The sequence below is a fragment of the Chrysemys picta genome, chromosome 7 (assembly GCF_011386835.1).
Source record: "Chrysemys picta bellii isolate R12L10 chromosome 7, ASM1138683v2, whole genome shotgun sequence".
Lineage (NCBI taxonomy): Eukaryota > Metazoa > Chordata > Testudines > Emydidae > Chrysemys > Chrysemys picta.
The window spans coordinates 52,725,973-52,736,209 of record NC_088797.1 but is presented as its reverse complement, the minus strand read 5'-3'; the positions used below and the strand labels follow the sequence as shown (position 1 = coordinate 52,736,209).

General features: G+C 47.1%; 2 non-coding genes across 2 annotated transcripts; one reads left to right on the top strand and one right to left on the bottom strand.

Moving 5' to 3' along the window:
* Positions 1-3,131: 3,131 nt before the first annotated feature.
* LOC112061394 (U2 spliceosomal RNA) lies at positions 3,132-3,322 on the bottom strand. Its single transcript, XR_002890231.2, has one exon. It is a non-coding gene; the product is annotated as a U2 spliceosomal RNA (small nuclear RNA).
* Positions 3,323-9,692: 6,370 nt separating this feature from the next.
* Positions 9,693-9,880, top strand: LOC135972953 (U2 spliceosomal RNA). Its single transcript, XR_010589569.1, has one exon. It is a non-coding gene; the product is annotated as a U2 spliceosomal RNA (small nuclear RNA).
* Positions 9,881-10,237: the final 357 nt, after the last annotated feature.

Sequence of the window (10,237 nt, the reverse complement as noted above, 5' to 3'; positions counted from 1 at the left end):
TAACTCGCAAGTGTAGCCAAGGCCTAAGTGGGAGAGGGACCACGTGTTTGGGTTTCAAAGGGTTTGTTATGTTTAGGGGACAACTGAACTATTTATTTCTTGGGTAAAAGACCAGTGACTGGTGGGTGCAGGTGCCCTGCATAACTATACAATAACATCACCACAGTATTTGCCCCCCTACCAGTGCAGAGGGTGTTCCTTACCTAATGTTTCTAACCTGGTTAGTCTGATATCTAGTTTTCTGTCCCCCTGCCCCTCTCAAAGGAGCGGCGGGGGGAACAGACTAAGCTCTGTGGTGCAAAGGCTGCTTCTCAAGCTATGTCTATGCTGTGCCTGACGCAATGGATCCGTAACCTCAACTGGGTTCCTAGGTGCTACTGTGCTATTATTAATAATAATAAAGACTCCAACCCCCCAACTCTGCTCTTCTACCTCTTTCCTGCCCTTTGTCTTTGTTGTAGAACTTGAATCCTTGGTGCCACAGAGCTCCTTGTCCCCCACTGACTCTGGGAGGGGAAGATGCAGAAATCTAAAATTAACATCACGTGCGTGGAGGGGATGGAGCAAGCTCCTGTTCCATCTCCTGTTCGTACAAAACCCTCCATTCTCACTGGCAAAGCAGAGCTCAGTACAACCAGAAAGGTGCATGTTTTGCACAATGGCATATGTTCCAGTTGTTTGTTCCTATCTTCTGAATCTACCACCATGTGACTTTCTGGAGCATGCATGAGAACATCCCCATAACAGAAAAGAGAAGTCAGGTTCAGTTTCCACTGCCTTATCGGGCGATGTGCTGGAGAGCTGCTTATCCCTGTTCCCGTGCTGCATGCGAGCTGAATATAAATCTGTCTCTGAGGAGATTAGAATCCAAAGAGTTTCTGAGGGGCAGGTCTGCTCTAGCTGTGTGGAGAAGAGACAGAATCTGTTAAGACTCTCTGGGGGGTTCCCAGTTTGATATTTAATTATCGAAAATGTGCCATTTATTGGGGAGGGGGTGTCATCTCAGAGGTTCCTTTGCCTTTCTCTTCCTTTCCCTCCCAAGACTAGGTAAAGCTGCAGCAACGGATTCCTAGAGTTTAAGGGCAGCAGGGACAATGGGATCATTTGATCTGACTGCCTGTGTAACACAGGCCATAGAATTTCATCCATTTGCCCCTGTAGGCAGCCAACTAACGTGTTGGAGTACGGTGGCATGCAGGCTTGGAGTCTGGCGAGACGGAGAATACAACGCTGCCCTCAGCCGTTTCTTCCAACGGGGCACCAGTGAACATGCCAAAGCTATCAACTCTGTCAGGTGGGATCCCTGCAGATTTAGGTGCTTGTCTACATGGGAATAGTTCCTGCCATGGCTATAGTGGAATAGCTTTGGAAGCAGAGCAGTAATTTTGGGGAATAAAGTTGCTTTTATTTGGAATAGAGTGTCCATGTGTGTGGGGGTTATACTGGAATAGCTACAGCGCCGTGGTTGCTCTGCTTAGAGGAGGTCAGTCGATTCCCCCATGTAGACGAGCCCTTAGACTGCAGGTTTTGTGGGTCCCAGCAGCCAGCTCTGCTCAGTCTCCAGCGCTCACTTTGTTTTGGTAGCTTCCTCGCTCTACCGCTGGGGCCGTGGAGCTCTGGTGCCACCTGCTGGTTGTGATTGCAAAGCTTGGTGGAAAAACAAAAAACTGCAAGGGCGGGGGAAGCAACTCTCTCACTGAGCCCTGGTCTACGCTACCAGCCTATGTTGGTATAAAATGCATTCCCTGAGCGACACGTTATATTGACCTAGCCCCCCGGGTCGACTGGGGTTTCTCCTATGGACATAGCTACTGCCTCTCGGGGAGGGGCAGCGCCTACGCTGACGGGAGAAGCTCTTTTCGTGGCGTAGGTAGTGTCTTCACTAAATGCTGCAGCGCTGTAAGTGTGAGCACCTGCCTGGGATAAATCAATCGCCACACAACAGCCTTTCACGGAAGAAACAACGAGGAGTCCTTGGGGCACCTTAGAGACTAACCCATTTATTTTGGCATAAGCTTTTGTGGGCTATAGCTCACTTCACCAGCTGCATGGAGTGAAAAATACAGCAGGTAGGTATAAATATACAGCACATGAAAAGATGGGAGTTGCCTTACCGGGTGGGGGTGTCGGTGCTAACGAGGCCAATTCAATCAGGGTGGAGGTGGCCCATTCCCAACAGTTGACAGGCAGGTGTGAATACAGCAGGCAGGTATAAATATACAGCACATGAAAAGATGGGAGTTGCCTTACCGGGTGGGGGTGTCGGTGCTAACGAGGCCAATTCAATCAGGGTGGAGGTGGCCCATTCCCAACAGTTGACAGGCAGGTGTGAATATCAACAGAGGGGAAATTACTTTTTGTAGTGACCCAGCCACTCCCAGGCTTTATTCAGGCCTACCGGTAGTTTGATGGTGTCAGGTTTGCAAATGAATTCCAGCTCTGCAGTTTATCATTGACTCCTTGCTGATACAGACTAACGGGGCTACGCCTCTGAAACCTTTCACAGAAGAGTAACACTGAGCACTTCACAGCTGTAAAGCATGTCGCAAGCACTGCATAATGTACACTCCTCACAAAGCTCCTTGGAGAGGAGGTAAATAGCTTAATCTTCACTCTGCAGGGGAATTCGAAAGGGGCAGCCACCTGAAGTGTCCTGTCCCAAGCCACATTGTAAGAACCAGAAGTTAAATATTAGTGTTTTGAACTTACATTACAGAAGATTGGGACCCCTGTGTGCTGGGTGCAGTACCACACCTAGTGCCTTCACTAGAGCTTACAAACCAAAATGCACAGACCATCTGTTGGATGGGGAGAAGAATACAACCTGTCTGTATAACTAATGCAGTTATTTGTATACATGTGACCTTCACTATTATATAAAAAAAGGTAAGTAATCTCCCTGATAGACCCTTATTCATTCCTCCAGAAAGTAGAATCCCCGCTTTTTAAAAAATTCTCTAGTAACGCTCACACGTATAGGCTCACAAAATTATAACAGAAACTTAACACAACAATTTTTCATCCATACCCCCCAAATATCAAATATTTAAGATTAAAAGTGTTATAAAGGCCAGTTTAAAAGAAAGGGAAGTCAACTGATTCTCTTTTTGAACCACAATAGTCTCCCCAAGGGGAGGTGCACCGTTCCTGGAGGTACTGCAATACCAGGTCAATGCGTGGAGTGGATGGAGCAAGCTCCTATTCCATCTCCCTGTTCCAAAAATCCATTTAATATATAGTCCTCAGATAGACGACGTATCAGATATTAAACTGATAAGAACAGATACTACACTTGATCTTAGCCAAAAGGCCGAGAAGCGATACTTTATCGTTGAAATATTAGGCAGCCCTCCCATTTCTACAGCTCTGTATGTGACGGTGACACATGCCAGTGAGCGCCATTAACGCCATAGCAATTTTTTGATGACTTCTAATCTAATCATACTTCCTTCACCTAATCGCTCCATTTTTATTATTCAAAGCAAACCGTCTCCTGCCTGACAATTCAGCTTCAAAACAAATACATTCCTCAAATTTGTTAGCTGTCCCCTTGTCGCTCGTTTCTCTGCCTGAAAGATACTCTCTATTTGCATGAAGCCAGCCCCTTCGCTGCAACGTGCTGACGACATCGGGTTGCTAATCCTATCGTTGCAAGTTTACACTCGGTGCCCTGCTCGCTCCCCCTACAGCGCACAGGATTGTCTTCCCTTCATCAAGGAAGGAAGATCTTAAACAGTACTTAATTTGTAATGAAAGAGGTGCCGGGGATCAAGCAAATTTTTTTTTTAACATTCATAACTGATGCAGCAAGCCCAGAAGTGCCAGAACTATGAACTGCCAAGCCTAGAGGTCCTGGGGCTCAGCCCTGGCACAAATTAAGCACTGATATTTACCCTACTCAAGTGCTTGAGCCTGTACACCTGACCCAAACAAGTCTGTAGGCCCAACACAGAAGAGAGACAAGTTAGAGAAAGAGGAAAGAGAAAGAAAGAAAGAAAGAAATGTTTGTGTTTTGGTGTAAGCAGCACAAGGGAGGATGGGAGTCTCCGAACGATTATTTTTCTTATCTCTACACACACCTGAGGGATGATGTTCATTCTGCAGATAATTAGCAGGATATTACTGAGGGAGTGTCAAACCTGATTCGTATGTAAGCCCTCTGTGCAGGGACTGTCTTTTTGTTCTGTGTTGGAACAGCACCCAGCACAGCGGGGTCCTCGTCCCTGACTAGGGCTCTTAAGCACTAGAGGATTACATAAATAAGCAAAACCAGTATTTTAGTACTCAACTCTTAATGCGTGAAAGATAGATACAAGTAAGTGAAACAGAGTATGGGTTGCATTTTAAGGAGGATATGTCTACACTAGCACTTTTGTCAGTAAAACTTTTGTTGGTCAGGAGTGTGGAAAAAAATAACAACACCCCACCCCACCCCGCCGGACATACGTTTCACTGCCAGAAGCACCGGTGTGGACAGCGCTGTGTTGGTGGGAGAGGCTCTCCCGCCGTCATAGCTACCGCCGCTCATTGGGGGCCGTTTAATTATGCCAACAGGAGAAAGCTACACTGCGGCACGGTGTGCCGCTGCAAGGTCTGTAGTGTAGACGTAGCCTGACTTTCTCCCTTTGGCTCTCAAACCCCTGTGACACGCTTTTCCCCACCCTTTCCCAACTGTACAGCCCTCATTAGAAATGTCTCAGTGGTACTCTAATCAAGTTGTCATTATATTAACTTGCTTCAGCACTTTGCAAAAACAGTAGTGCTTGACACTGTGTCAAATTAGCTGATGTCAGCTGATGTGCACACTAAAGAGAACTTTTGTTTTATTGTCTGGGAAAAAAAATAAAGTCAGCAGCTGATTACTGCACATGCACAGAGGCACAAACCCTAAACAAACAAACCCTAAACAAAGACACAAGCTTGTGGACCATGTCAACTTTAGGGCGACAGCACAGTAAACACTTAGACACATGAGTATCTAGGCCATTGAGTTTTAAAGTTACCCACATGCCTAAATATCTACAAGAAAGAGGCTATTTAAACACCAACATTAGAAAAGTGAACCACCAAAAATATGGCCTGTGGTTTGGTTTGGTTTTGTTTTACAAAATACTGCTTGGAAGATGGGAAACAGTCATGGAATTATAGGACTGCAAAGCTTGATTGGGCTCGTGCCTGGAACAGATCAGTCATCAGATTTTGTTTTTTAAAATGCTTTCAGGTAATGTCTACAGCTGTTGAACTTCAATCCAGGCACTTTCTATATGAAAGCAAAACCTCAAAAAAGGGAAATCTGGACAAAATTCTCAGAAGTTGGGGATCCAAAAATGAAGGTACCCAAAAATAAGTGGACCCTTGGCAGAATTGCCAACAGCTGAATTCAAAGGATGAGGAGTTAAATCCTAATTGGCCTTGACCCTGCAATTTGAGTTCAAGTGCTGGCCAATAATATTTCAGGGCAGCTGGACAATTCTGCCAAGGGTCCACTTATTTTTGGGTACCTTCATTTTTGGATGACCCACAAAGCTTGAACACATCCTCAGGGTCCTTCCCGAACTGCATTTTGATCTGTTAACACTTACTCCTGGGAAAATTAATGTTATGTGCAGAATTTCCTTCCCCTTCCTCCCCCCAGAAATGGGCTGCAGAGACCTCCACTAGGGTGCACTGGACCCAGCAGAGCCCAACTTGCAAATAGAAGTCGGTGCCGGGGGAGGGGGAGACGCAATTCCCCTAGTGTGATCTTGTGCAACTGAGTCATAGAGTTGAGCAGTTCCTATTGTGTGGTGCTTACACAATTGTCATTGAATTGTAAACCCCTTGATTACTACTCCCCTGTTGATTAATGGCCGTTTAACACCCTCCTGCGAGTGGTTCATCACCTAGCAGTAGAGACTCCCAAACCTATGATGTATTGTTACCCAAGGTTCTTTCAACCCAAAGCTCTTGGTAACTTTTACTCTGTGCGAGGTGGTGTCAGGAAATAAATCAGGGGAGAAATGGCCGTCCGACCGATAGAGGGCTGGCACAAATAGGACAAGGCAAGAGTGCTTTCACTGATAGCTAAACTTTACTTAGTCTCAAGCACTTACACACGTCCGCAACAGATTAGTAAAACACCCCCAACCCTCGATAATTACCAACGCTGAGTGTGGCTCTCGAGTGAAACAGCGGCAGGCTTCCGGTGGCCAAATCTTCCGTCTGCCGGTGGGGACCTCAAGATGTATCCAGAGGGAGAGTCCAAAACGAGTCCAACTATCTCAAGCTTTTCCCCTTATTTATACATTAGTCATAGAATGACATGTCCCTTAAAGAAAACTTGTTAAGCAAGCAGTTCCAATGGGCAAGCAAGAAGCTCCTTCTGATTATTGATTAACCAGGTGTGGGTTTTTCTAGAGTTTGCAGCCTTGAGACCCCAATAGACATTCCTGGGGGTACATCCTGCTCTTTTAAAATGCATGTATCAGCAACTTTAACACAGTACTTATCAGGAAGGATGCAGGGTCAAGCTGCCCTTTCTGAGGCACCCAAAACCCCCTCCCCTCCTGCCTTGGTCAAGCTGAGACTGCTTAATAGCTTGCTTTTAACAATAAGCCATAGTGGTTTCAGGCACTTTACTGGTTTGACAAAATCTCCCCGTACAGTATTTCAGTTTTCAGAGAAGCGGCTGTGTTAGTCTGTATCCGCAAAAAGAACAGGAGTACTTGTGGCACCTGAGAGACTAACTAATTTATTTGAGTAACAAGCCTACAGCTAAATCCCATAACTGCATACACACTAATGATGTACATATTTGGACAGAACAATGAGTATCCGTAGATCGTGACCTTTCATATGGTATCTTACATGGCATGCTTCTTATGAAATATCACTACGATGTATGAATGATGAATATGGGGGCCACAGAGTGCTATTTTGAGGTACAGAAGGTTACAGTGGGTGAAACCAGGCAATCACTATGAACTCATACAAGAAGACGATAAGACAAGCCCACCACATCACCTGTGGGTGAGCACTTCTCACAGAGCAATCACTCTTGTATGTGATCTATCAGCCCTCGCCCTCAAAGGAAACCTGCATAACACTTTCAAAAGACGGGCCTGGGAGTGTAAATTCATCACGTTGCTAGACACTAAAAATCATAGAATGAATAAAGATACTAGATCTATGGTTTATTTACAGCAATCTGTAAACCACTAACAACGTCCCACAGCTGCTTTCTCCTTTGCAGGAGTGAAAGTAACTTAAAAGTTACCAGTTCGGGGGCCTGGCTATATGTCTGCGCGGAGTCTCCTGGTCTCAGGCCCCTGGGACCCCCAGTGGGAGCGGAAGGTGGTGGTCAATGGGGAGACATTCCTGGCGTGGCGAGATCCTGGGACAGCCCAGGGGGTGCAACCCCACCAGATGCTGAGGGGCTGCGTGACCTGGGTGAAGGTCCCCGGTATGTAGCCATTCGCCCTGCCTATGGCTCAGATCCCTGTGCAGACCAGGAGGGATCAGGCTGGCTGGTAGTTGGGGTTCTCCAGTATATTGGCTGTGACCTCCTGTTGGGGGATGACTGTGTCCCTTTGGGACAGGATACAGGCCCTGCTCCTGTAATGGCTGAGGATTTGAATTTGAATCTAGGGAACCAGTCAGCTGAGACTGAAATTGTTAGTGAAAATACAAATGACCTGGCTGGCAAGGGGGAGGAGCTGCTAAGCTTGTGATACCTGCCTGCCTGTAACCAGGCCCCTGGGGCTCAGTGGGGGGGGGGGGGGGGAAACGACACAGGCAGGACAGGACAGGATGGCTGGCAACTAGGTTTGCATTGTCCAGAGGTGCTGCTGGGAAGTAATTCCATGGCAGGGAGGGGGCTACCAGGGACAGGGCTCAGCGAGGCTCTGACCCCAGGCCCAGCCAGCGAGAGGGAACAGGTTCCACTCCCTTCCCCAGCAGCTGAATTCCAGACCGAGCTGCAGAAGGATTCCTCATTGTAGAAGCTGAGGGAACTTGCTGTCCACAGTGCTGCAAACCCCCTTGGGGAAGGCTGCAGGGAAAGATTCCTGTGGGACAAGGTATTTCTGTACCAGGAATGGGATCCCCAAGGGGAAGTGGAAGAGTGGGGGTTCAGGAGACAGCTGGTAGTGTGCCCCAGAAGTACCGCCACAGGCTATTGTAGCTGGCCCACGATGTCCCTCTCTCTGGACACCAGGGGATCCAGTCCACCCTGCAGCAGCTGCTGCAGAACTTTTACTGGCCTGGAGTCTGTGATGCAGTCCAGCAGGTCCTGCGACCCCTGCCAGAGGGTGGGGAAGGCCCAGAATAAGGGTGAAGCTCCCTTGAGACCCCTGCCCATCATAGAGGAACCTTTCCAGAAGGTGGCTGTGGACATAGTGGGGTCCCTCAGCAAGGCAACCTGGTCGGGGAAGAAATACATCCTGGTGGTGATGGGCAGTGGCTCTGTCCTCCACCGAGGCAGACGTGCTGCTGACCATCTTCAGCAGAGTGAGGGTCCCCAGTGAGGTCCTTGCAGACCAGGGGTCCAATTTCATGTCAGCCTTGCTCTGGAGCTTGTGGGAGAAATGTGGGGTCTGGCCCACCTGGGCCTCTGCATATCACTATCAATCCAATGGGCTGCTGAAGAGATTTTATGGGACCCTGAAGATGATGATGACTTTTATGAATCAGCATCCGCAGGACTGAGACAAGTAACTGCCCCACCTGCGGTACAGGGAAGTGCCCCAGGAATCCACAGGGTTCTTCCCTTTCGAGCTGCTATATGGGAGGAGAGTGAGGGGACCCCTGCACCTGGAAAGGAATGATTGGGAGGAGAAGGCGGAAGACCCCCTGGTGAATCTCTTCCCTGAGATGGGAGCCAATCCTCCCATCAGCAGTCCCCCGTTCAGAGTCACTGGGAAAACAGCCCAGAACTTGGAGAGAGAGGTCAAGGACATGCTGGCTTTAGAGGTGATCCAGCTGTTCAACAGCCCCTGGGCCTCACGACCCATCCAAGCTGGGATGTTTGTACTCCAGAGACTTGATACAAGAACTTTGCAATTGTTGTAGTTGATTCCATTTAACCAATTTTAACTCTCATCTGTATTTCTTTCTTTTTATGAATAAACCTTTAGATTTTAGATTCTAAAGAATTGGTAACAGCATGGTTTGTGGGTAAGTTCTGACTTGTATATTGACCTGGGTCTGGGACCTGGTCCTTTCAGATTGGGAGAATCTTCTTTCTTTTACGGGGGTATTGGTTTTTATAAACATTCATCCCCATAATGAGTGGTGCTGGTGGTGATACTGGGAAACTGCAGTGTCTGAGGGAATTGCTTGTATGACTTCAGGAGAGGCTCCAAAGGGACACACACACCCACGCAGGGGGAAGAGACCCGTAAACCCCCCCCCTGCTGGACTTTATCCCCTGAGCCCTGAACCCACCAAACCTAACTGAACCCCACCACGTGAGGGTCACCCCATCCCCATTACCCAGCCCGCTTACTTATACCCATGACTGTCTGTACTTTCTGTATGACCCTCACCGCTTGCCAGCTGTATCTCGATCTCGCCCACCGTTTCCCCCCCCCCCCATTGGGGACATTGCAGACTGTATATATTATGTGCTGCCCAATACCAAAATACTAGCATCCCCCTATACTCTGTACGTTACCCCCAATGACAAATAACTGACTTTTCAAACTCTGTGTATCATCTATTTTTAATCATTATCTAATAAACTTTTAAATCTGTTCGTATTAGTTTAATATCTGATACGTCCTCTATCTGAGGACTATATATTAAATGGATTTTTGGAACAGGGAGATGGAATAGGAGCTTGCTCCATCCACTCCACGCATCGACCTGGTATTGCAGTACCTCCAGGAATGGTGCACCTCCCCTCGGGGAGACTATTGTGGTTCAAAAATAGAATCAGTTGACTTCTCTTTCTTTTAAACTGGCCTTTATAACACTTTTAATCTTAAATATTTGATATTTGGGGGGTATGGATGAAAAATTGTTGTGTTAAGTTTCTGTTATAATTTTGTGAGTCTATACGTGTGAGCGTTACTAGAGAATTTTTTAAAAAGCGGGGATTCTACTTTCTGGAGTGAGTACTTTTAACAGTAAGAGGAATGAATAAGGGTCTATCAGGGAGATACTTACCTTTTTTTATATAATAGTGAAGGTCACATGTATACAAATAACTGCATTAATTATACAGACAGGTTGTATTCTTCTCCCCACCCAACAGATG